The sequence below is a fragment of the Saccopteryx bilineata genome, chromosome 7, assembly GCF_036850765.1.
Source record: "Saccopteryx bilineata isolate mSacBil1 chromosome 7, mSacBil1_pri_phased_curated, whole genome shotgun sequence".
Lineage (NCBI taxonomy): Eukaryota > Metazoa > Chordata > Mammalia > Chiroptera > Emballonuridae > Saccopteryx > Saccopteryx bilineata.
In genome coordinates this window covers 82984606-83010350 of record NC_089496.1, presented here as the reverse complement: position 1 = coordinate 83010350, position 25745 = coordinate 82984606, and the positions used below count along the sequence as shown (strand labels likewise).

Genomic DNA, 25745 nt, shown 5'->3' with positions numbered 1-25745 from the left:
TAGATAGACATCCACATGTGCCCCAACTGGGATCCACCTGGCAACCCCTGTCTGGGGCCAATGCTCAAATCAGCCAAGCTATTTTTAGCACCCAAAGCTGATGCTCTGACCAACCAAGCTATCCTCAGTGCTTGGGGCGGACACTCAAAAAAATTAAGCCACTGGCTGTGAAAGGAGAAGAGAGAGAGAAGGGGGAGAGGGAGGGAAGAGAAGCAGATGTTCCGTTCTCCTGTGTGCCCTGACCTGGGATTGAACTGGTGATGTCCACATGCTAGGCCAATGCTCTATCCACTGAGCCAGCCTCACAGTCACTTCTTATATTGCACTTTTTATATCTCATTTCTCTTATATTACTATCATTTTTATAAGTTACATGCTCCCAATACTGGTTCCTGATTGTTCATTTTAGACGTTACTTCATGTCCTGCTACAGATTAGAGAAATCCTTACTCCTCTCCTCTCCCCTCCACTCCTCACAAACTCCCCTTCCTCCCTGTCATCCGGTTATGGCTACATCACAGTTTCTGATTACATCAATATTCAATGTTTACATTATTTTCACTGTAAATTGTGTTCATGGCCAAGCCATATAATATTTCCTTTCTTGTACATTTTTCAAGTTAATAATTACTTTTTTACTTATATTATTATATATTTTTTAGGGAGAGAGGTAGAGAGACGGGAAGAGGTGGAGAGATCAGAAACATCAACTCGTAGTTGCATCACCTTAGTGTTCATTGATTGCTTCTCATATGTGCCTTGACTGAGGGGGACTTCAGCCTAGTCAGTGACCCCCTTGCTCAAGTCAAAGATCTTGGGCTCAAGCCAGTGACCTTGGGCTTCAAGCTAGCAACCTTTGAGCTCAAGTCAGCGACCAGGGGTCATGTCTATGATCCCATGCTCAAGGTGACGACCCCACACTCAAGTTGGTGAGCCTGTGCTCAAGCCAGTGACCTCAGGGTTTTGAACCTGGGTCCTCAGTATCTCAGGTTCATGTTCTATCCACTGTGCCACCACTGGTTAGGCTACTTTCTTTTTCCTATTTATTTAATTTTCTATGTACTTATTACAAATTCCTAGAGTCTCTGAAAGCATTTTAAAACATCTCTGTTTTTATAACATATGTTTCTTTTAATTTTATTAGCTATTTTTGCCATAGAGACCTCACTCCCAGAGGTCTTCAATCCTTTCCTCTATTCTGGCCCACTGACCTCTGGGCCAGGGGCCTAACGCAGCCGGGGGGTTCCCGCATCTTGTTCTGGGTTGCATCCTGTTTCCTCTTTCTTGGTTAGTCCTCCAGGAGTTTCTGGGAGGACCTGTGGAAGGTGATCACTTCAAACTTGCATGTCTGAACAGTTCTTATTCTACAATTGCACTCAGTTCATGGTTTGATTTGTCTAGAATTTTAGGTTGAAAGCCATTTTCCGTTAGAATTTTTTTTAAATTTTTTTTATTTTTATGAACCTGGAAACGGGGAGAGACAGTCAGACAGACTCCCGCATGCGCCCAACTGGGATCCACCCGGCACGCCCACCAGGGGTGATGCTCTGCCCACCAGGGGGCGATGCTCTGCCCCTCCAGGGCGTCACTTTGTTGCGACCAGAGTCACTCTAGCGCCTGGGGCAGAGGCCGAGGCGCCATCCCCAGCGCCTGGGCCATCTTTGCTCCAATGGAGCCTCGGCTGACTGCGGGAGGGGAAGAGAGAGACGGAGAGGAAGGAGAGGGGGAGGGGTGGAGAAGCAGATGGGCGCTTCTCCTGTGTGCCCTGGCCGGGAATCGAACCCGGGACTTCTGCACGCCAGGCCGACTCTCTACCACTGAGCCAACCGGCCAGGGCTCCGTTAGAATTTTTAAAGCATTGTTGCACCATCTTCTGGCTTCCAATATTGATGTCAACAATTAGGATGCCGTACTGATTCTTGATTCTTTGTGGATAACCTGCTCTTTTCTTTCTCTGCATTTGGAGTTTTCTTGCTTTAAAAATTATTGTGTTGCATCCTTGATATGCTCTTTTGAACGAAAAATTCACATCCTTCAGTTCTTAGAAATTTTCTTTGACAGTTTCCTTTTCTCCATTTTCTGTGTTTTGTCTCTGGAACTTAGAATAGTTGGATGTTGGACTTAACTGGGTCAAGTTTGTAATTTTAAAATCTTTTATTTTTTATTTTCATTTTATTTTTGTTTTACCTTTTGAGAAAGATCTTCAGCGTTATCCTTAATCATTCCTTTTGAACTTTTTGTTTTTGCTTTCATGGTTTTGCATGAAACACACCTGCATGTTATACTTTCTAAAACTCTCCCCTTACCTCTGAATGCTCACTTGTTTTTCTTTCCTTTTTAAAAAATACTTCCTGTTCTTGTTATATGGCTTCAATAAGTTCACTTACGGAAGGTGTTTGTTTTTTGGAATTTTTATGCTGTTTCCCACATTGTCCTCGTTTCCTCCAAGTCCGTTTTGTGCTTGTTTTGCTTATTGTCTTGCCCACCGGAGCCGTCCTTCCGTGCGTGCCGGTCACCGAGTGGCCCATTTGTGCTTTAAGGGTGGACTCCAGAATGCTGATAGGGCATCTGTGTGACAAGGAAGGGGTTGTGAATTTCACTGCAGGGTAATCCAGCAGAGAGTCCCCCCCTTTCTCCACTGGGGACACCTAGTTGTCAGTGCCTGTGGATCCTCTTTCCTGGGATGTTGTTTTGCTGGGGAGGAGTTTGCCAGGGGTTGTAATAGCCCGGTTGTTCTGCATTTCTGGGAGCCTTGATAGAGAAGGAGGCTCGGTACCCTCTTTAATGTGTAGACTTTCAGATAACCCATCTATTTTCTGAAAGTTGCCCGCCTCTCTCCCTATCTCCCTCAACTGCGTCTGAGTTTAGAGTCTAGTGTCATTTGCTAGAACAGTGAGCCTTCACCTTCTGCTGGCTGAGGGAGGGGAGTCACCAGACCGAGCAGATTGCGGAGGGACTCTGGGGTTGATTGCTCTTGGCAACAATTTTTAGCAGGTTGTCCTCTTTTTAGTCCCCTCCCGCTTCTCACAGTCCTTGGTGCCTCCAATTCCTCTGCCTTCTCCTGTTGCAGTGGCATAAGTCACCCCTTGTTCAGTGGTTTCCTCCCATTGGCATTTAGCAGAGAAAACGAAGCAGAAACCTAAAGCGGCTACTGCGTGGTGCTCAGCTGTCTGTCATCCAGAGTCCTGTTGACATAGCTTGTATGCCGTTGACTCCTTTCCATTGAAAGAAAACAACCTCCCTTCTAGTGGGGTTCTGGGAGGGAGCAGAGATAAATATGGCTGCTCAGCCTTCTGACTTTACCAGCAGTTTGTTTTGTCTCTTTATTAGAGCCCTTAACTGGTGCCTGATATATAGTAGAAATGTTTATTGAGTGATTGAATGCATGTTTTTAAGAAGGTATGCATATGGTTAGTCATGAGATTTCAAGAGTCCCAAACACCACTCTTACAAAAATAAATCCAGGACCTATTTTGAGATAGACATAATAGCAGGCGGGTACTGCCAGGCTCCCTGTGCTGTCTGATAAGAAGCGTGAGGAAGACAGTTGACTGTTGAGCTGGTGAGTGACGAGGCCCTAGTGCTATCTGCAGCCCCATCACCAGCTCCTTGGGTCATCTTGAGAAGTCACTTAACCCGTCTGGGTCTTGGTTTCTTCAGCCTCAAAATGAGCTGTTGGTCAAGATTTGATTCAGTTTACTGCACCAGGTGCCTGCTGTGTGCAAGGCGTGGTACAAACGTCTGTTACAGCAAGTCATTGAATTGATTGTGTTTGGCTTAGATCTTTTTCCTGATTGTTGTTGAGTGCCTTACACAGAGTAAGGAGTCTGCAAAATCGACCTCTTACTCCTTTTAGACCGTGGGCTCCTTCTGAGGGACCACGTTGTAGTCCTTGTGTCTCCTATGTCTGCTACAGTTCTTGGTGCATAGGCGGTATATGGTCAATGTCAGGTTTTTCCACTTAGAAAGAGTATATCAAGGAAATATGAACACGTGAGTTCCTCTGCTAGAATCCCTGGACCCTACTCGAAGAATGAGGCCTCGCTCTTTGGGAGTTCAGTGGCACATGCCCAGACCCACGTATGGAGCCCGCAGGCTCAAATGGGTTGCTTTTAAAGTCAGCAGAGATAGCAGTTCTGGACGACAGCCCTGACAGTAGAGGCTGATTTCCTCCAAACAGATCATAGTTATGTGTTTAATCAGTCTCACACAGTGATGAGTTAACATCAGATTCATCTTAACCAAGAGCATGAATTACAGGTATGATCCTGCGTTTGTAGTGTTTAAAAATGCTTAAGTGCCTGACCGGGTGGTGGCGCAGTGGATAGAGCGTCGGACTGGGATGTGGAGGACCCAGGTTCAAGACCCCGAGGTCACCAGCTTGAGTGCGGGCTCATCTCGTTTGAGCAAAAAGCTCACCAGCTTGGACCCAAGGTCACTGGCTCAAGCAAGGGGTTACTTGGTCTGATGTAGGCTCGCGGTCAAAGGCACATATGAGAAAGCAATCAATGAACAACTAAGGTGTCGCAATGAAAAAGTAATGATTGATGCTTCTCATCTCTCTCCGTTCCTGTCTGTCCCTATCTATCCCTCCCTCTGACTCTCTCTGTCTCTGTAAAAAAATAAAAAAAATAAAAAAATAAAAATGCTTAAGTGCTTTTTCATGACTTGCTTTGGCTTTCCCAAACCTGTGAGCTCATGTGCTAGGACCACTAAGCAGGCTCTACAATGATGACCAGAGAAATGGCACCTGCCATCCTGGGATTTATAGACTAGAGCTGAGTTTTCCAATAGGATAGCCACTAGCTACCTGTGGCTATTTAAGGTTAAATTAATTAAAATTAAATGCAATTTAAAATTCAGTTTCTCAGTCACACCAGCCATACTAGGAATGCATGAAACGCACGTGGAACTAGTGGCTGCCATGTGGATAGCGCGGATATAGACTGTTTCCATCGTCTCGGGGATTTATCAAAGGATTGCAGAAGAGAGAAGGGACTGAAGCCCAGGTCATTTATCAGTTGGACCCTGGCCTTTGCTTTGAGGTTTCTGTCATGTGATTTACATTCCCTTCATTGCTCAGGCAGGTCCCTCACATGTAGCAAGGTGTCCTGGAGGGGCCCTGTGTTGCTGGATGAAGAGGAGAGCTCAGATAACTCCAGGGGTGGGAGGGTGCCCCATTTGATAGGTGAATCCTGCTTGCTTGTGGGTCTTCAGTTTAAGAAACGCTTCAGGAGCCACAGTTTCATTTCATTCATTAAACAGATACTGGGTGACAATGGAGATGTGAGTATTGCACTCCTGGAGTTTATGTCTTCATTAACACCAAGAGGCTGGGTAGGCTCTTATCTTCCCCAGCAGCCATTCAACAGTTCGTTTCAGGTTTTCAAGTAGGAAGTTGTTTTTTTGTGTGTGACAGAGACAGAGAGAGGGACAGATATAGACAGATAGACAGGAAGGGAGAGAGATGAGAAGCATCAGTTCTTCATTGTGGCTCCTTAGTTGTTCATTGATTACTTTCTCATAAGTGCCTTGACCAGGGAATGGGGGACTACAGCAGAGCAAGTGACCCCTTGCTCAAGCCAGCAACCATGGGGTCATGCTATGATCCCACGCTCAAGCCAGCAACCCTGTGCTCGAGCTGGTGAGCCCACACTCAAGCCGGCGACCTTGGGGTTTTGAACCTGGGTCCTCTGCATCCCAATCCGACGCTCTATCCACTGTGCAGCCACCTGGTCAGGCTAAGTAGGAAGGTTTTAGTATGACAGTGTGTGTGGGGGATAAGGGTAGTAAAGGCACAATAGACATACATAACCCATGAGGAATCTTGTCGCCCCAAGTGAGGCACAGAGGACAGGGAGGCAGTGATGGACTCAGGAATGACCTATGAGGAGACTGTTCCTGACAACCTGGGTTCTCAGGTGGCATAAAATCACTGCCTGAGTACCAGTACTGGGGATCAGGAGTACGCAGTGACTCCTTACTTGAACCCTAACCTATAATTGGCTCTGCCACCCTCATTCCTGTTTGGGCCTTTCCATCACGGGGGATGTTTGAGCTCACAGCAGCTGTGACAGGAACGGGCGCTTAGTTAGATCCCGGAATTGCCCTTCTGCCTGCTTGTCCATGTCAAAACTCATTACTCATTTATATAATGCCTTATGCATCGATTATTAACACCGGCCTGCAGGCCGACCTTTGAGCTTGGTTTCCTAGCATGAAGGGGCACTAGGACTTACCTTGTGAAATCCAAACAGTGTCTCTGATTGCCTGGAATTTGTGTGGAACCTGGTGTCTGTGCACCTGAGCAGTTGCCTTGGCTGACTTGTGAGTCGAGAACTCATTGGCAGATTGCTTCTTCATTTCGTGTTTGTCTTTAGTCAGGCAGAGCTAGTGTGGGGTGACTTCTCTGAGCACAGAATGATAGTCAGGGGTTATAGTTGCTTATAACAAACTGACGGGGAAAGCGGAAACATTTTTGTGGTACACTGATGTTAGGGAGTCTTTCCAACAGAGCTGTAACATGTGTACGCCACTGACTCTTCTGTGCTTGGGCCTCTCTTTTTAGACAGTGCACACGGGAGGCAGGTGATAGGATACTGGGCAGGATCTAGAAGCTAGGGATGAGATAGAAGAGGACAGGGCTGGAGCTGGGAGACTTGGGTCGCGGCCCCAGTGGGCCTGGGCATTGTTGTTTTTTTTTTGTATTTTTCTGAAGCTGGAAACGGGGAGAGACAGACAGACTCCCGCATGTGCCCGACCGGGATCCACCCGGCACGCCCACCAGGGGGCGACGCTCTGCCCACCAGGGGGCGATGCTCTGCCCCTCCGGGGTGTCGCTCTGCCGTGACCAGAGCCACTGGGGCAGAGACCAAGGAGCCATCCCCAGCGCCCGGACCATCTTTGCTCCAATGGAGCCTTGGCTGCGGGAGGGGAAGAGAGAGACAGAGAGGAAGGAGGGGGGGGTGGAGAAGCAAATGGGCGCTTCTCCTATGTGCCCTGGCCGGGAATTGAACCCGGGTCCCCTGCATGCCAGGCCGACGCTCTTCCGCTGAGCCAACAGGCCAGGGCGGCATTGGGTTTGAGAGCGGGCCAGAGATCTGGACGGAGAAGCCAAAGCGGAAGTAAGAACTGGGCTGCTGTGAGCTGGACACAATGAGGAAGGCTCCGGAGAAAGCAGAGTCCCAGTGGGGACAGAACATAGAGGAGCTGGAGGAGGCCGGCCGTCAGCAGGGTTTGGTGGTGACTGCTGAAAATCAGTGTGCCAAGCCCACGAGCCTGGGCCACGGCCGTCTTGGCCTCTTAGGACTGTTTTGTTTGCTTTGTGAGGCCGTTATGCCGGACATGGTAGGTAGCGAGCCAGCGCTGGCAGGTGTGAGGGGGCGAGGCCCCCCAGGAACTGGGAAATGCTCGTCATGCCTGAGCACTGATAGAAGATACAGCTCCTCTTCGAGACAGCTGCTGCTGGAGGAGGCCCGCCGCCCGCCAGCCTGCATCTCATCTATGGTCTTGGCTTTGCCTTTAATTATTAAAGTCATGAGCTGTTTAAACACTCACCTGAAGCGTCACTGTAAATAATTTTCCCATCCTGGGGTCAGAGAAGCTTCGGCAGAGAGGAGTTTTGCAGCTGTGCTTCTAGATTGCCCGGGTTGCTCCTTTAAGGAACGGACACCTGGGCGGCCAGGAAACGCAGAGATGCCCTTGACGGTGGGTGCACACTCCAGACTGTCTTTCGGATTGGCGTTTTACTTTGCGTAAATCTTAATTCAGGGAGAAGAGAAGAGAGTATTCCTTTTCATTGTAGGCAAGGAAGAAGCTGTGCTGTTAGATGATGTAAAATATTTAACACACTCTTTAAAAAATTAAACTGCCCAGGAGCCTTTGATTGGTGGCGCCCATGGCAACATGCATGGTTTTCAGGCGTGTCTTCCTGGGGCTTTTGAGCTTCTCAGAAGGGGTGGGGGACCTGTCTCTTTGAGGACTGGTCAGTGAGAGGGCTGAGTGACCCCTTCAGAGGAATGAAGCTGGGGGTGGTCTTTATAAATAGAGGGGAGTGAATGGGAGGAGGAGAACGCACCATCCTTGGGGGGCTTGTTCATTTATTCCATTTTACTGACCTCCGTTAGTTCTGGCTCTTAGGACTCTTTGTCCCCCCTCAGGTCTCCTGCCCACGTGGTCTCCCTTCACCTGGTCAGCCCCGCTCCCCTTCCGGCCCCACCTGAAGCAGCAGAGAAGGGGCCACTGCTGAAACCTCCTGTGCAAGGCTGTCAGAGTTTGGTGTTCTGGACACCGCATTCTGCACGGCACCTGTCTCAGCGGCTTTGTTACACTTGTGTAGAAAATCATTCATTGTCCGCCTGACCCACCCGTCTGTAGGAGCCACGATGACAGTGGCCAGGGCTGTTTCTCGTCACCATTCTATCCCCAAAGCTCAACATGTGCCTGGGCCCGAGTAGCTGCCCTCTCTCTGTGGAGTACATTAGTTCATTTGTTAAGTTTTGGGTTCAGGACCAGATTCTGGGGCTACAAAGAGACTGAAACGGCCTTGCCACCCTGCAGGCTGATCCTGAGCTCTCCAGGTCTCCATGGAGGGCAGGGTGAGAACTTGATCAGTTCAAGTTCTGTTTATTCCTTAATTCAAGTATAGAACTATGTAGCTTTCCTGTGTACAACACAGATTTATAATTAACTTATAAGTAAGCGTGCTTGATGCTATTTTACTAATAGGAGTGACTAAAAAGTTTGGTGATGACTGGTCTGAAGGGAGAGGTAGGCACATGGAAAGGTTTTTATGCTGAAGCACTAAGTTAGGGCAAGGACAGGGTGCAGTGGGGGCCACCCAGAGCGGAGCTGGAGCCGGGCCATAGGCGGGCACTCCTGACGGAGGGCAGAGGGACCAGCAGGAGCAGAGGCAGGGTGGCAGGAGAAAGCTTCCTGACGGACAGAAGAGCACATGTTTTAATCAAGCTGGAGTGTAAGGTGGGGGAGGGAGGCTGCTAGAAGCCCCTTCTGGTACTGGGAGGGATTGAGAATTGCTAATACCAAGAGGGAGGTGCCTGGGCCCTTGTCTGCACAGTGAGGCAAATCAGCAGCAGCACAAGGCAGGCAGGCCCTGGAATTCAGAAGAGGGCAGATATTTTGGTTAAGAGGTATCAGCATTGCCTGACCAGGTGGTGGTGCAGTGGATAGAGCATCGGACTGGGACACGGAGGACCCAGGTTCAATACCCCAAGGTCACCAGCTTGAGCGCGGGCTCATCTGCTTTGAGCAAGGCTCACCCGCTTGAGCCCAAGGTCGCTGGCTTGAGCAAGGGGTCGCTCGGTCTGCTGTAGCCCCCCTCGTCAAGGCACATATGAGAAAGTAATCAATGAACAACTAAAGTGCCACAATGAAGAATTGATGCTTCTTATCTCTCTCCCTTCCTGTCTGTCTATCCCTCTCTCTGACTCTGTCTCTGTCAAAAAAAAAAAAAAAAAAAAAAAAGGATCAGCAATGTCATGGTTTTAAAACCTACCCCTTTCTTCGTTGCAGAAGGGAAGGGAGAGGCCTGGGGACTACTCAGGCTTCGTTCAGGCTCATCTCAGGGTTAGGCTTCTCCATAAAGTTCTCTTTCATCTGCTCCCACCCAGTGAGGGCTTTACCTTAATGTCATCTCGACCCCTCTGCAGACTCTCTTTTCTGAGCTACAAAACTGTGTATGAACAAGAAAACGGAGTATGGCATATGTAAATATGTATATTTGATGTATTTACTTACCTGTGTAATCATATACACACCTTTCTTTTCTTTTTTGTTTTTAAGTCCCAGGGCTTGAAGTAATTATGTAGTTAGAAATTAGAATCCACATAGAGTAGGGCTAGATAAGGTGTAATTAAAGAGGAAAGCCTAATTTTGGACGAATGATAAGAGGTCATTTGACTCAGTCTGGGCCCAAATCCAATCTTGGAAGAACAGTAAGAGGTCATTTGGATGTACGGAGCTTGAGGCCACCCAGGAGCCCAACCTGGCCCGAGAATTGGACCGATTCTGTTTCAGTTCACTGTGAAAGCTATTCATTGAGCATTTATTGGTATAGGGTATTGTGGGAGGCCCAGCCACGAGTAAGAAAATGTCTCGATCTCAGGGAGGACACGGGAGGACATTGCCTTGAGAACAACTAGGAGGCCTCAGGTGGAGAGGTGACTCCAGGGGGAGGGGGCTTGGGGTCGGCTGGGGAAAGATTCACAGAGTTGGTGGCCTTTAAGAAGTGCCGTGAATGGTTAGGAGGGTTTCAAGAGCAAGGACAAGAACTTCCTGGCATATTAGAGGCACTCAGATCATATTTGTGGAATGAATGCCAGGCTGAGTTTGGAGGGAGAGGAATGGGGCCAAGCTGTCGGGAGGCCCTTGCGGTGTGGTGAGGGGTAGAGCCCACAGCTCTGGCGGGACAGTGGCAGCAGAGGCCAGGGCACACCAGGCTGAGGCCCTCTACCGGGCGGTGGTGGCTGTGAGGGGCTGAGACTGCTGTGGGCCCTGGAGGTCCACGGAGGGGCCTTGGACAGAGCCCGGAAGGACCCATTGGAGAGGGGAAAGGGGAGAAGGTAAGACTTGCCAAAGGGAGGGGAGTGATATGGGCAGAGGTCCAGAGAGGAGCCGAGAGCGAGGGGCACATACATGGTGGAGCAGGGTGCAGCCTGGTGGACTCATTCCTGGGGGCAGGAGGGGTTTAATCCAGTGAGGCGGAGGAACCATGGCGGATTGCTGGACAGGAGGCCACCATGGCAAAGGCCTGGGGAAGGAAGAGGAACCCGGGCCTGGTGGGTAGAACAGGCTTCTGAGGAGCTCAGCCTGACCTCTTTGGTGCTGAGGTGATGGGAACCAGGCGGTGGCGGGGCCGTCTGCAGTTTGTTTTGTCACTGAAGGTCTTGGTGATAAGAGGAGGAGAGAAATAAGGCAAGGGAAGAGGTGGAGGTGACTGCGAGCTTCCTAGCCTGGGAGAATGGTGGCACCAGAGAGAGGAGGGGGGCCAGCTAGCGGGAAAGAAGGTGTGGGCAGAGGCACTGGGTCTCTAGAGCCCAGAGGCTCCTGTTCTAACCCCAGCCCTGCCTCTGAACTCTCTGGGAGACCTTGGGCCAATGCTTATATCTCCCAAGTTCCTTTTTTTTTTTTTTTTTTTTGGTATTTTTCTGAAGCTGGAAACGGGGAGAGACAGACAGACTCCCGCATGCGCCCGACCGACCGGGATCCACCTGGCACGCCCACCAGGGGCGATGCTCTGCCCCTCCGGGGCGTCACTCTGCCACGACCAGAGCCACTCTAGCGCCTGGGGCAGAGGCCAAGGAGCCATCCCCAGCGCCCGGGCCATCTTTGCTCCAATGGAGCCTCGCTGCGGGAGGGGAAGAGAGAGACAGAGAGGAAAGGGGGGGGGAGTGGAGAAGCAAATGGGCGCTTCCCCTATGTGCCCTTGCCGGGAATCGAACCCAGGTCCCCCGCACGCCAGGCCGACGCTCTACCGCTGAGCCAACCGGGTAGGGTCCCAAGTTCCATTTTTTTATCGGTAGGCCCCTCCGCCTTGCAGTGCAAGCTCAGCTCACCCACTGGCGGTGTCACAGCCTGAGGGCTTGCAAGGGGGAGGGTCTGGCCTGGAGATTTGGGAGGTTTACATGGAGGTGAGGGGAGAAACCGCCTGGTCCCATTGCTTATCTTCCTGCTGTGTGGTTGAGGTCAGCACTCCATGCTGGGGCTGCACAGGGAGGGGTCGTTCATCTTCCTGAGTTCACAGCAAGGCGATTGTCAGGGCAGGGAACTGTTGTCAGTGAGCTCTTTCCCCTCCTCCTCTTCCCTGCCCTGTCTCCACTCACCAACCAGTCTCCTGGAAATTTATGGCTTTGGACTTTTAGAAGCAGAGTCCTTGCATAGAAGGCTTCCTGGCAGAGGAGGGCTTGGATAGAACTTGAGAAAGGACAGAGGGAAGTATTTCCAGAGGAGAAGGACAAGTTATATTACAGAATTTAACACAGAGAGTCCAGAAAGGAAACTATGTTTTTTTGAAGGGTGTATGCCAGCTCTGGGCCAGCTTTCATGATCTTTGTCTCATAATTTTTATATCATTCCTGCTTCTCTTATTATCCCATTTTACAGATAAGGCAACAGGATTAGAGAGATGAACTAATTTGTCCAAAGTCTCAGGGCAGGATTTCATTTTATTCAGGTCTTTGACTCCACTGGCAACAAATCTCTATTTCTGCATCCTGCAAATACTGTATTTACTGGCTGTGGGGGAACACAGGGAATAGAAGAGAATGATTTGTCTTTATGACCCTTATTCCTAGTTAGGCACTTACGTGCCATGTGGGTCCAGCTGCCATCAGACAGCAGTGTTCAGAGCATGTCTGAGAGAATGGTGACGGGCTGCTCAGAGCCCACCAGTCCTCACGGATTAGGAAACTGAGGCCCAGAAAGGGAAAAGGGCTATGCCACAGTCAGGGCAGAATGGGGATAAGAACTGGAAGAGTCCAGAGACTTTGAGGCTTTTTGGCTCTTTTAAGGCCTCCCTGTGGAAAAGTTTGTTTATGGACAACAATGGAAACCTTTGTCAGGAGAGTTGGTCTGGGCAGGGTTGGATCTGAAAGGTCCTCTCTCTCTCATTCTCTCTCTCTCTCTCTCTCTCTCTCTGTGTGTTTTCTTTCCTTCACTTTAACCTCAGATGCCTTTGAACCAGCAGGAAGGATTCCTTCTGACCAAAGGTTAAGACCAAAGGCATTTAACAGGTGGAAAGGGCATAGGAAGGAGGGGGAAGATCAGAAGCCACAGAAATAGAAGACTAAACTCTAGGCTTGGCTAAAAAGAATGTTCCAGGCCTGCAAATAATCCCTAACAATTATTGAGTACTCATTGTGCTAGTGAATCTTTATGTGACGTTTCGTGTGACTGCCATGGCTGTCCCATGAAGTAGGGGCTGTTCTGTCGTTGCCATTTTACAGGTGAAGGAACTGAGGCTCAAAGAGACTGTGTAATCTACCTAAAGTCACAGGGAGTAAGACACAGAGGTAGGACTCCGACTAAGGTCCACCTGATTAAAAGCTCTACCTTTTAACCTCCTAGCTATTTGTAGGACTAAGAGCTCCAAGTGCCCGAGCATGTGGGGGTGTGTGGAATAGAACATTTAGGGAGGTCACCCTTTGGCAGTTGTTCTTGGCCGTGGGCGCTCTTACCTCTAGGGGACATTTGACAATGTCTGGGGACATCTTTGATTGTCACAATTTAGAGCAGGCGTCCCCAAACTACAGCCCGCGGGCCGCATGTGGCCCCCTGAGGCCATTTATCCGGCTCCCGCCACACTTCCGGAAGGGGCACCTCTTTCATTGGTGGTCAGTGAGAGGAGCACTGTGTGTGGTGGCCCTCCAATGGTCTGAGGGACAGTGAACTGGCCCCCTGTGTAAAAAGTTTGGGGACCCCTGATTTAGAGGATGCTACTGGCATTTGATGGGTAGAAACCAGTGTGCTGCTAAGTCTTCCAGTGTACAGGGCAGCCCCACGACAGAGCGGGACCCCACACCCAGTGTCAGTGTGCTGCTAAGTCCTACAGTGCACAGGACAGCCCCGCGACAGAGCGGGACCCCACATCCAGTGTCAGTGTGCTGCTAAGTCCTACAGTGCACAGGGCAGCCCCACGACAGAGCGGATCCCACATCCAGTGTCAGTGTGCTGCTAAGTCCTACAGTGCACAGGGCAGCCCCGTGACAGAGCGGGACCCCACATCCACTGTCAGTGTGCTGCTAAGTCCTACAGTGCACAGGGCAGCCCCGTGACAGAGCGGATCCCACATCCAGTGTCAGTGTGCTGCTAAGTCCTACAGTGCACAGGGCAGCCCCGTGACAGAGCGGATCCCACATCCAGTGTCAGTGTGCTGCTAAGTCCTACAGTGCACAGGGCAGCCCCGTGACAGAGTGGGACCCCACATCCAGTGTCAGTGTGCTGCTAAGTCCTACAGTGCACAGGACAGCCCCACGACAGGGCGGGACCCCACATCCAGTGTCAGTGTGCTGCTAAGTCCTACAGTGCACAGGACAGCCCCACGACAGAGCGGGACCCCACATCCAGTGTCAGTGTGCTGCTAAGTCCTACAGTGCACAGGGCAGCCCCGTGACAGAGCGGGACCCCACATCCAGTGTCAGTGTGCTGCTAAGTCCTACAGTGCACAGGACAGCCCCACGACAGGGCGGGACCCCACATCCAGTGTCAGTGTGCTGCTAAGTCCTACAGTGCACAGGGCAGCCCCACGACAGAGCGGGGTCCCACACCCAGTGTCAGTGTGCTGCTAAGTCTTCCAGTGCACAGGGCAGCCCCACGACAGAGCGGGGTCCCACATCCAGTGTCAGTGTGCTGCTAAGTCCTACAGTGCACAGGGCAGCCCCACGACAGAGCGGGACCCCACATCCAGTGTCAGTGTGCTGCTAAGTCTTCCAGTGCACAGGGCAGCCCCACGACAGAGCGGGGTCCCACATCCAGTGTCAGTGTGCTGCTAAGTCCTACAGTGCACAGGGCAGCCCCACGACAGAGCGGGACCCCACATCCAGTGTCAGTGTGCTGCTAAGTCTTCCAGTGCACAGGGCAGCCCCACGACAGAGCGGGGTCCCACATCCAGTGTCAGTGTGCTGCTAAGTCCTACAGTGCACAGGGCAGCCCCGTGACAGAGCGGGACCCCACATCCAGTGTCAGTGTGCTGCTAAGTCTTCCAGTGCACAGGGCAGCCCCACGACAGAGCGGGGTCCCACATCCAGTGTCAGTGTGCTGCTAAGTCTTCCAGTGCACAGGACGGCCCCACAACAGGGCGGGACCCCACATCCAGTGTCAGTGTGCTGCTAAGTCCTACAGTGCACAGGGCAGCCCCGTGACAGAGCGGATCCCACATCCAGTGTCAGTGTGCTGCTAAGTCCTACAGTGCACAGGACAGCCCCACGACAGGGCGGGACCCCACATCCAGTGTCAGTGTGCTGCTAAGTCCTACAGTGCACAGGACAGCCCCACGACAGGGCGGGACCCCACATCCAGTGTCAGTGTGCTGCTAAGTCCTACAGTGCACAGGGCAGCCCCACGACAGGGCGGGACCCCACATCCAGTGTCAGTGTGCTGCTAAGTCCTACAGTGCACAGGACAGCCCCACGACAGGGCGGGACCCCACATCCAGTGTCAGTGTGCTGCTAAGTCCTACAGTGCACAGGACAGCCACACGACAGAGCGGGACCCCACATCCACTGTCAGTGTGCTGCTAAGTCCTACAGTGAACAGGACAGCCCCGTGACAGAGCGGGACCCCACATCCAGTGTCAGTGTGCTGCTAAGTCCTACAGTGCACAGGACAGCCCCACGACAGGGCGGGACCCCACATCCAGTGTCAGTGTGCTGCTAAGTCTTCCAGTACACAGGACAGCCCCACGACAGGGCGGGACCCCACATCCAGTGTCAGTGTGCTACTAAGTCCTACAGTGCACAGGGCAGCCCCGTGACAGAGCGGGACCCCACATCCAGTGTCAGTGTGCTGCTAAGTCCTACAGTGCACAGGGCAGCCCCACGACAGAGCGGGGTCCCACATCCAGTGTCAGTGTGCTGCTAAGTCCTACAGTGCACAGGACAGCCCCACGACAGAGCGGGGTCCCACATCCACTGTCAGTGTGCTGCTAAGTCCTACAGTGCACAGGGCAGCCCCGTGACAGAGCGGGACCCCACATCCAGTGTCAGTGTGCTGCTAAGTCCTACAGTGCACAGGCCAGCCCCACGACAGAGCGGGGTCCCACATCCAGTGTCAGTGTGCTGCTAAGTCCTACAGTGCACAGGGCAGCCCCGTGACAGAGCGGGACCCCACATCCAGTGTCACAGTGTGCTGCTAAGTCCTACAGTGCACAGGGCAGCCCTACGACAGAGCGGGACCCCACATCCAGTGTCAGTGTGCTGCTAAGTCTTCCAGTGCACAGGACAGCCCCACGACAGAGCGGGACCCCACATCCAGTGTCAGTATGCTGCTAAGTCCTACAGTGCACAGGGCAGCCCCACGACAGAGCGGGACCCCACATCCAGTGTCAGTGTGCTGCTAAGTCTTCCAGTGCACAGGACAGCCCCGTGACAGAGCGGGACCCCACATCCAATGTCAGTGTGCTGAGGTCGGGCAGCCTTGCCCTCCGGACCCTGGCTGGGTTTGTACCTCCGAGCACAGGGCTGGTGGAAGGCCACCTGGAAAGGCCATCTGAGGAACTCTTGGTGTTCCTTTAGCTCCAGAGACTTTTGTTGTGTGTTAATGAATGTTTTCAGTTTGGGCTCCTCATGTGCCGAGTTCTACAGAGCCTAGATGGTGGTAATGGTGGGTGGAGGCCAGGGGGTCACATTCCAGTCAAGTGTGACAGGCCAGCGAGGCTCAGGGCTGCAGATGAGCCGGACAGGTGAGCCGTGTGCAGGGCCCTGTCCAGGCTGCTGAGAATTGACTTGGCTGTTTCTCTGCATGTAGCTGAAACAAGAACTCAGATCCAGTCACTTGTCTGTTTTCTCCTGAAAGGCGGTTATGGAATGATTGCCATGACTGCACACCACAGAAGGGCCTGAGGAGGGGCTGCGTGTTGCAGATGTACGGGGTAGAACTAGGCTGCGTGCCCAGCCCCTTTGCTGCTAGTTACTGTTTAACTAGTCTGCCCCATGCCGCTTAGGGCAGACAGACAAGCAGATCTGGGGAAGACCCAGGACTCGGCCTTTTCTTGAGTTTCTCTGAGCCGCTGTATCTGAGCACTGTCAGCAGTCGAGTGGGCTGGGTGGAGCGGCCCCATCACCGGAGGAGGCGCTGCTGGGGCAGTCTGAGCTCGGCACCTCCCCCCCCCCACCCCCAGCTCCTCTTCCAGGTCGGACACGGAAATGTTGTGTCTGCTCCCTGCGCTCGGCTGTGTACATCACCAGGGAGGATTTTTGCCAGTAGCAGCCTCCCTGCCTCCCTTTGGAACCCTGTAGTCCCGGGGTCCCCAAACTACGGCCCGCGGGCTGCATGCGGCCCCCTGAGGCCATTTATCCGGCCTCCGCCGCACTTCCGGAAGGGGCACCTCTCTCATTGGTGGTCAGTGAGAGGAGCATAGTTCCCATTGAAATACTGGTCAGTTTGTTGATTTAAATTTACTTGTTCTTTATTTTAAATATTGTATTTGTTCCCATTTTGTTTTTTTTACTTTAAAATAAGATATGTGCAGTGTGCATAGGGATTTATTCATAGTTTTTTTTATAGTCCGGCCCTCCAACGGTCTGAGGGACAGTGAACTGGCCCCCTGTGTAAAAAGTTTGGGGACCCTGCTGTAGTCCTCCCTTGCCAAACTTGCTACCACGGAGCCTTTCCCCTGCTGGCCTCAGTGAGGGGACAGTCACCCACTTCCCTTCCGTCTCTTGGTCCCCCACCCGAGACCTCCGTCATGAAGCTCTCAGGCCACTCCAACCTCCAGGGCCACCTCCCTCCTAGAGACAGCTCTGCTCCAGAGGCTCCTTTGGTCATTTTCTCAGTCACTGAATTCTCAGTCTTTCCTGTGTCACCTTCTGACCTCTCCAGTGGCTCAGTAACTAATTAGCTGTGTGCCCTTGGATGAGTGAGTCACTGAACCTCTGGAGAAGCAATAGTGTCGAGTCAGGTGACTTCAGTTCCTTTCCAGCGTCAGTGTCAAATGAGGGTCACAATCGTAGGACCTGGGGTGTCTCTCGAAGGTCAGTGGGAATTCAGTTTCCTCTTTGTTCTCATACGGGTTCATGCAAAACTAGTTGTTATTTGGTCTTCATACTAAATAAATAAAGATTTTCATATTACTTCTTTACTCAGTAAACGTTTGTTGAATGCCTGCTACATTCAAGGGCATGTGGTGGGTTCAGCAGGGTTGTAAGATGGGTCTCTTGGGCTTTGCCTTCAAGGAGCAAAGCCTTATGGGGTGGTGGGTGTGTCTGTACAAAACCATAACAGAGAATACTTTCTAGCATATCACCCTGTGCCCATCCTTGGTACCGGCTTTCACAGTTACGTACACACACACACACACACACACACACACACACGTACACACATAAACACATGCACAAATTCAAGTTCCACTACAGGTGAATTTTTTTCAGTACTTACTATGTGCCTAACATAATGAGCTGTCAGTAAAAACTATGTTAAATGAATGCAGTAAAGAATGGCACCATTTGACTTGGGTTTTTTTGGTTTTTAAGGGGGTGGGGGTGGGGACAGACAGGAACAAACAGACAGGAAGGGAGAGAGATGAGAAGCATCAACTTGTAGTTGTGGCACTTTAGTTGTTCATTGATTGCTTTCTCATATGTGCCTTGATGGTGGGGAGGGGCTCCAGCTGAGCCAATGACCCCTTGCTCAAGCCAGTGACCATAGGCTCAAGCCAGCAACTTTGGGCCCAAGCCAACAACCATGGGGTCATGTTCAAGTCAGATGAGCCTGTGCTCAAGCTGGTGACCTCGGGGTTTCCAACCTGGGACCTCAGCATCCCAGGTTGATGCTCTATCCACTGTGCCACTGCTTGATTGGCTTGACTTGGGTTTTGAAGGAATTGTAGAAATTAGATCTGCATAGATGGATAGAGGCATGTGACAGACTGGCAGGGGATGGGGTGGGGTGGAGGCAGAAATAGGAAATGGTGTGAGCAAATGCACCGAGATAGTGAAGCCCAAGACATGCTGGGTAACTGCAGGTCCATTGGGATTGGATCCTGTGGTATGGTCAGGATGCAGAATGTCTGGAAAGGTAAATTTGGCCTGGAGTGTCTTGTATTCAAGCTTGTACTGAGAGGACTGACTGGATTTATCCTACAGTAGGATGACCTCACATACCAGTTTCCCAGGGTGGCTTTGCCTGTGGTCACAGTGTGATAATGAATAGTGCCCCCTTTCACTCTCAAGTGTCCCTGTTTGGATGGTACAGTCTATCCTGAGAGCTGTGTGGAGCTCCTGAAGGGTTCATAATGGGATATGGTCTAGCTGACCTTTTAGAAGCAGGAGATGAGATGTTTTTCCAGTCCAGGTAATTCAGGCCTGAGCCTGAGGTGGTGTAGTGTGAAAGGAGGAGGTGGTGTCCTGGCCGGGTAGCTTGGTTGGTTAGAGCAGTGGTCCCCAACCCCCGGGCTGCGGACTGGTACTGGTCCGTGGGCCATTTGGTACAGGTCCGCAGAGAAAGAATAAATAACTTCCATTATTTCCGTTTTATTTATATTTAAGTCTGAACGATGTTTTATTTTTTAAAAATGACCAGATTCCCTCTGTTACATCCGTCTAAGACTCACTCTTGACGCTTGTCTCGGTCACATGATACATTTATCCATCCCACCCTAAAGGCCGGTCCGTGAAAATATTTTCTGACATTAAACCGGTCCGTGGCCCAAAAAAGGTTGGGGACTACTGGGTTAGAGCATCGTCTTGATACACCATTGTCTTTATGTTCACTTCCATGGTCAGGGTACATAGAAGAATCAACCAATAGTCAACCATAAATAAGTGGAACAACAAATCAATCTCTCTCTCTCTCTCTCTCTTTCTCTCTTCCTCACTCTCATTATCCCTCTCTCCCTGTCCCCTTCTCCCCTTCTCATTCTCTCTCCCTCTTTCCTTCTCTCCCTCTCCACCTTCTTCTCTTTCTAAAATCAGTCAATCAATAAATTAAAAAAAACAAACAAATGAGGAGATGGTTACAAAAGAGACTAGAGGCCACAGTGACACCACACATGGTCTTTAAGAGGCTCCAAAGCAGCTCTTCCAAAGAAAGACCCATCCTAAAATCCAGGCATCCTGGCTGAGCGTTTTTCTAACTTGAGTTAGAAAAGAAAATACGTGTGTGTGTTTCCTGAGCAATTAAAGGTCAGAGGAGCTTTCCCCCAGCGTCCAGAACGTTCTGCTGAAACACACTGGTATTCGCTTTTCCTAAACCCCGGCATTGTTCCTTGGAATTTAAAATAGGTTATGAATGTGTTTGATGTCAGGAAAGATAAATCTGTGAGGAGGACTGTAGTCATTACATTTCCTTTTTAAGTAGAAACAATATAAAGAGCTTAATTCAGTCCTGAATCAATCTCACTTTGTTGCCATAATTGTGTAAAACCTGAACTGCCTTCTGTCTGTCACACTGTTTATATTCCCCCTCCGTTCCCATCTCCTGGGCCCTCTCGGAGTCAGAGCCTTTTTAGGCCATGCACGGCTCTCCTCTCCCGGCTGTTTTCTTGAGGGTTGTGTTGTGAGCAGTGACTTCCTTTAATATCTAGGGTTGCTCTTCAGGGTGGCTATTGACTAATGCCCCCAAATGAGCTTTTTTTTTTTTTTTTTTCTTTTTTTTTTTTTGGTCTAAGGGAGTTGGAAAGCTAAATTCTTGGGCTATTTTCTTCCTATTAAAAAGATTATTAGATTTTCAAATAGTTGATATATACACATGGTTCAGAAATCAAAGCACTATATAAATGTATGCATAGAAAATTTTCATTCTCATCCCTGTGATGTCTGTTTCACTCCCTCCCCCAACCTGTACCCCATTAGGTGGGTCAGTTTGCTCATGACAGTCCCAGGTTATGTTCTTTGTGCCAGTGAATGATCAGTAACCCCCCCCCCCTTTCATTCTCAAAAGTGTCCCAGTTTAGGTGATATATGATACGTCCCCCTATCGATAGATAATCACTTTTATTAATTTCGTATGGATGCTTCCAGTATTTCTATATGCAGATACACACATAAGGGGTGACCTACATTGCCTCTGGCACTTCATGACAGATCCTGGAAAACTCCGGACGAGTAGAAATGGAGGAATGTTTGTAGAGACTGGTAGGCAGTGCCTTTTCCTCTGCTTGTCAGTTTAGTTGCTAGTTAGGAGTGGCTTCTGTTTACCGAGGGAGAAACGAAAGGCTGTGGGAAATGAAGCCAGCTTCCTTCACTTAGGAAAGCCACTTCAGTAAATGCATCTGGGAAGCACTTATTAACACCAGCTTTCTGCCTAAGATGGTATTAGGTACTTCGGATGAGGTGGGTCCTCCCGTCATCTGCACTTGTCTAAATGCTTCGAGATCCAGCTCAGCTGCGCAGCCCTTCATGAAGGCTTCCCTGGTTCCGTGGCCAGAATTCTTTGGCATCCCTGGCCATCCACTCTCCATTCATCCAACCATTTATCCACTTCATCAACCTGCATTCCGGAGTGCTTCCTTTCATTGACTTAGTCCGGCCAGCATTCCACAGGACCTGAGCTGGGGACGCAGAGAGGAACGAGATGGACACAATGAGCCCTAGCTGTAGGAGACAGATAGATGAGTCAACGGGCAGTGGTTTATCTAGGCCACTGGTATCCTGCAGAGGCCTCTCTAAATTAGTGCCTGCTCCTCCCTTCAATCTCTCTTTTTTTCCATGCTAAGCAGTCTCTGTCCCCCCTCTATCCACTATACCTGCCGTGGTAAAAAAAAAAAAAAAAAAAAAAAGCCCTCCTTACTGACTAATGCTAAAGAAAAAGAGCTGTGTGAGGCGGAGCCCCAAGCGCCACCCCTCTTTGCCCTTAGTTTCTCCCTCGGAATCGGGAGTGAGGTATGACCTGTGAGAACGCTGTTATCTTGGACATTTCAACCACAGTGATTTCAGGAATCGGCCCGGCGGCACAGCCAGCTCCTTCTTTTATCTTCTGATAAATACAGCTTCCCTTGCCGTTTCCTGGTGCCGTGGAGGTGATCAGTCCAGGATAAGAAATAGCCAGGCCAGGAAAATGACCTTTTAATAAAGCTGAAAGGGCCCCTGGGCGAGCTGGAATGGCTGTTTGTGTGGCATGAGCCACTGTACTGTCTCCTGTGGTTGTCACCGAAACGTTCCACGTAACGACTCCAGCTGTAGCTGCCGAGGAAAAGGGATTGAGTCGGCTTGTTCCCGAAGAGGGTTCTGGCTAAATGTTCGCAGATGTTTTTCTACGACTGTGCAAAGCAACCTTCTGCGGGAAGAGGTGAGATTTGTTTGACAACTCACACTCCGCTCTGTTCCTCTGTCCTTCCTGCAGTAACTTTTCTCAGGAAACAGGCAGGTGGTTGGTGTTTGTCTGCTAAGGCCGTTTTGAACCAATGCTTAGAGTGTTGACCTTGAGCCTGGCCGCACTGGGTAGTTTTACTTCCCATTAAAGCAGTGGTTCTTAATGGTGGGGAGCATTCCAGTCACCTGGGGTGCTTGTTAAAAATGCATATTACTCCCTGGGGGGACCCAATCATCTGTATTTTTAACATGTGTAGGTTTCTGCAGCTTCTATTCGGATATTTTCAGCTACAAGGAACAAACTCCAACTCAGATTGGCTAACAGGGACATCATTGTTTCAAATAGGACTGGTGCACTGTACTACTCCCAAGACCCACCATTATGTGGTCTGCGGTGGGAGTCATGCCCCCTTGAAGTTGAGCAGAGGAGCACTTCTAAATCCTGAAGTAGAGTGAGCTTCTGGCTTGATTGAGTGGCTCTGTGATATCAGCAAGCAGCCAGGTTCTTGCCATCTGGGCCATCTTGGTGCTAGTGACATCAAGAGGAAGAAGAGGGACGTAGATTGAATTCTGGCTCTCTCAGGTGCCTGGAAGGCACTCCATGGCTCACTCTTAGGAGCCAGGAAGCTACCTAAGACACATCCATGATGTCTTCTTGGCTGGAGCTGGGTCACATGTCTACCCTTGAGCCGATCACTAAGGGCACTTGCACTTCTACAGCCATCTGGAGGAGGGCAGGCACCGGAACAAAATGCAGGCTCTGTTAGGAAGGAAGGAACAGGGGTGAGGGGCTGGGACGGCACCGGCTGGGCCCAGGTCGCAGGTGGTTTGCAGACCACCCGCCAAGAAACACTGCCTCACGTCATCCTGAACAGTTGGGCTGTCAGTAAGGTTATCTCCGCTGTGCAGCTGAGGAAATGACACTCACTGAGCTTCAGTGGCTTGTCTTAGATAACACACCCGGAGGTATGTGGGTTGGGAGTGAGGGCACTGGTGTGTTTGAGAGACCTTATAGCCCTCCAAGAGTAAGCATCCTTCTTTTGCCTTCCTGAGGTCTCCAGGCAGCTCCCTTCATTTCTGATTTCTCCTCCATGATTACAGTTACTCACGGCAGGAGGCCTTTCTGAGTGTTTCCTATGGAAAAAATTCTCCATGCATGAGGGGGAAAAAATAGGTTTGCTGCCCCCACTCCACATTGGCTGTGCCCCAAAGCAGTTGGAATAGTGATAACAGTTCACATTTTGGCGGGCTACGCACTCAGTCCCTGTGCTAGGTGTAGTCATGATCTTCAATCCTGGCAACAACCGCTTGTTAGGTTTTTTTATTGAGAGGAGGGGAGACAGAGACAAACTCCTACTAGTACCTGGACCGGTATCCACCTGGCAAACCCCCGGCAGGGTGGTGCTCTGCCCATCTGAGGCGTTGCTCCATTGTTCAGCAACTGAGCTTTTTCTTAGTGCTTGAGACGGAAGGCCATGAGCCAACTTCAGCACCCAGGGCCAACTCACTCCAATGGAGCCTTGGCTGCGGGAGGAGAAGAGAGAGACAGAGAGGAAGGAGAGGGGGAGGGGTGGAGAAGCAGATGGGTGCTTCTCCTGTGTGCCCTGACTGGGAATCAAACCTGGGACATCCACATACCAGGCAGACACTCTACCACTGAGCCAGCTGGCCAGGGCTTGAGTTAGGTTTTATTATTCGTATTTTATGGCTGGGGAAATTGAGGCCCAGGAAGGCGACACCGGCAGTGGCGGAGCTGGGCGGCCTGACTCAAAGTGCGAGCTGCTTTCCCGCTCCGCACTGGGGCTTATCAGCAGCTGCCAGCCTTGTTATGCCCCAGAAGGAAGGTTCTCAGGGAAGAGGGTTTTAGTGTCAAAAGAGCTCCAGAGGAGTTGAATGTTTCCTATGGGAATAATTCTCAAGGCAGTAAGAAAAAATATCCTGAGCATAATAAACACAAGAAAGAAACAGGAAATCTGGTTTGTTACATAGTAACTAAAATGTGAACAGGAATAACTCTCAAAAAAGCCTTAAGTTTTGTTGGATTTGAATATGGAAGGCCGAGATTGAGAGGGTGGGGAGACAGAAGACAAGCGGCGGACGGTGTGGCCGCAATAAGGAGTGCCCGGCAGAGAGTCTGAACGCCCCGCTGGCTCCCTAGTCCTGCCTTGGGGACATAAAGTGCAGCTCGGTGGGCACAGGGGGCAGAGAGGTCAAGGGTGGAGGAAGCCACATCAGCTGTCCAGGGCTCTGCAAAAGCGATGGAGTGTCAGCGGAAGCCACAGAGTTGACAGCTTAGTTTTGGTTTTTTGTTGTGTTTGCTCGTTTGTTTTAAAATTGATTTCAGCATGAGAGAAAGGGAGAGAGAGACAGGAACATAGGTCTGTTCCTGTATGTGGCCTGACGGGGATCAAACTGACAACCTCTGTGGTTAGGTACAGTGCTCTAACTGACGGAGCTCTCTATTCAGCCAGGTGACAGCTAAGTCTTAAACTTCGTGCAGCTCTCTCTACCTGCTTGGGAGCTGTTAGGCGCCTAGAGTGCAGCCGCGCGTCAGAGCCAGTGGAGGGCAGATGTGTGGCTTCTGCCTCATCTCAAGGAGAAAACAGCTTTGCCTGAGGAGCCCCTCTTCAGCTCTGGACATTTGAAGTCCCTCCCTTGGCTCGATGCCTGACCTACGCCTCGTCTGTGCCTCAGGGAGTATTGTCCACAGATGCCTAGAGGGAGATAACCACAGTGCAAAGTGAGCAGGGAGCAGCCCCCTGCTCAGTATACAAGGTACAGAACTCAGTATAGCAGGGAGCAGCCCCTGCTCAGTATACAAGGTACAGAACTCAGTATAGCAGGGAGCAGCCCCTGCTCAGTATACAAGGTACAGAACTCAGTATAGCAGGGAGCAGCCCCTGCTCAGTATACAAGGTACAGAACTCAGTATAGCAGGGAGCAGCCCCTGCTCAGTATACAAGGTACAGAACTCAGTATAGCAGGGAGCAGCCCCCTGCTCAGTATACAAGGTACAGAACTCAGTATAGCAGGGAGCAGCCCCTGCTCAGTATACAGGGTACAGAACTCAGTATAGCAGGGAGCAGCCCCCTGCTCAGTATGCAAGGTACAGAACTCGCAGTATACAAGGAGGACCCTGTGGGCTCAGGAAGCTTCAGGTGGCAGCTGAAGATGTATGTTGATGGTGGATCACAGGTGTTGTGTGTGTGTGTGTGTGTGTGTGTGTGTAGGGGCATCCACAGGTGAGGCCTTTTCTAATTATAGCCAACACACCTCACTGATCATAGTGGCTTTGAGACATGACTTTGCAAATGTGAACAGAGGAAATAACAGGATTTCTTTTCCTTCATTGAAGCACACCTGTAATGTTAGGGGTTTGAGTTTGTAGCAAGATATTTAAAATAAATTTCTCCCGTCCATCCTCCCTACAATGGCACATTTGTTGAGCAGCTTTGGCATGGCAAACTGAGCTTGAGGCCGAGGTTTCAAAGACCAAACTCGTTACCTTCCAGGTAGAGTCTCATAGGTCAACAGAACCGTTCCAGGGCCGTGTGATAAGTGCTAACAGGTAACAGGTATGTGCAGGGGCCTCGGGGAGAGTGTATCTGGTGGGGGAGGGGAAGGGGGTTCTCAGAGGAGGTGACACCTGAGCTTGGACAGGAAGGCTGGGAGAGCAGTGTGCCAGGTGGACGAGCCTCTTGGAAGAGATTCTAGGCAGAAGGTGGTAATAGCTTTCATCTGACAATACAGCAAGTTCATGGA

At 50.7% G+C, this 25745-nt stretch overlaps 1 protein-coding gene across 47 annotated transcripts in view; it reads left to right on the top strand.

Annotated features, from left to right (window-relative positions):
* Window positions 1-25745, top strand: part of SORBS1 (sorbin and SH3 domain containing 1) — a 263566-nt gene that overhangs the window by 7373 nt on the left and 230448 nt on the right. Inside the window, exon 1 of one of the 47 annotated variants that reach the window (XM_066238983.1) lies at window positions 21625-21960. The exons of the other annotated variants lie outside the window; for them this stretch is intronic. The gene's annotated coding sequence lies outside the window, so the exon portion shown is untranslated. Of the gene's footprint in view, window positions 1-21624; window positions 21961-25745 lie in introns of those variants that run through there. 47 annotated transcript variants of the gene reach the window in all.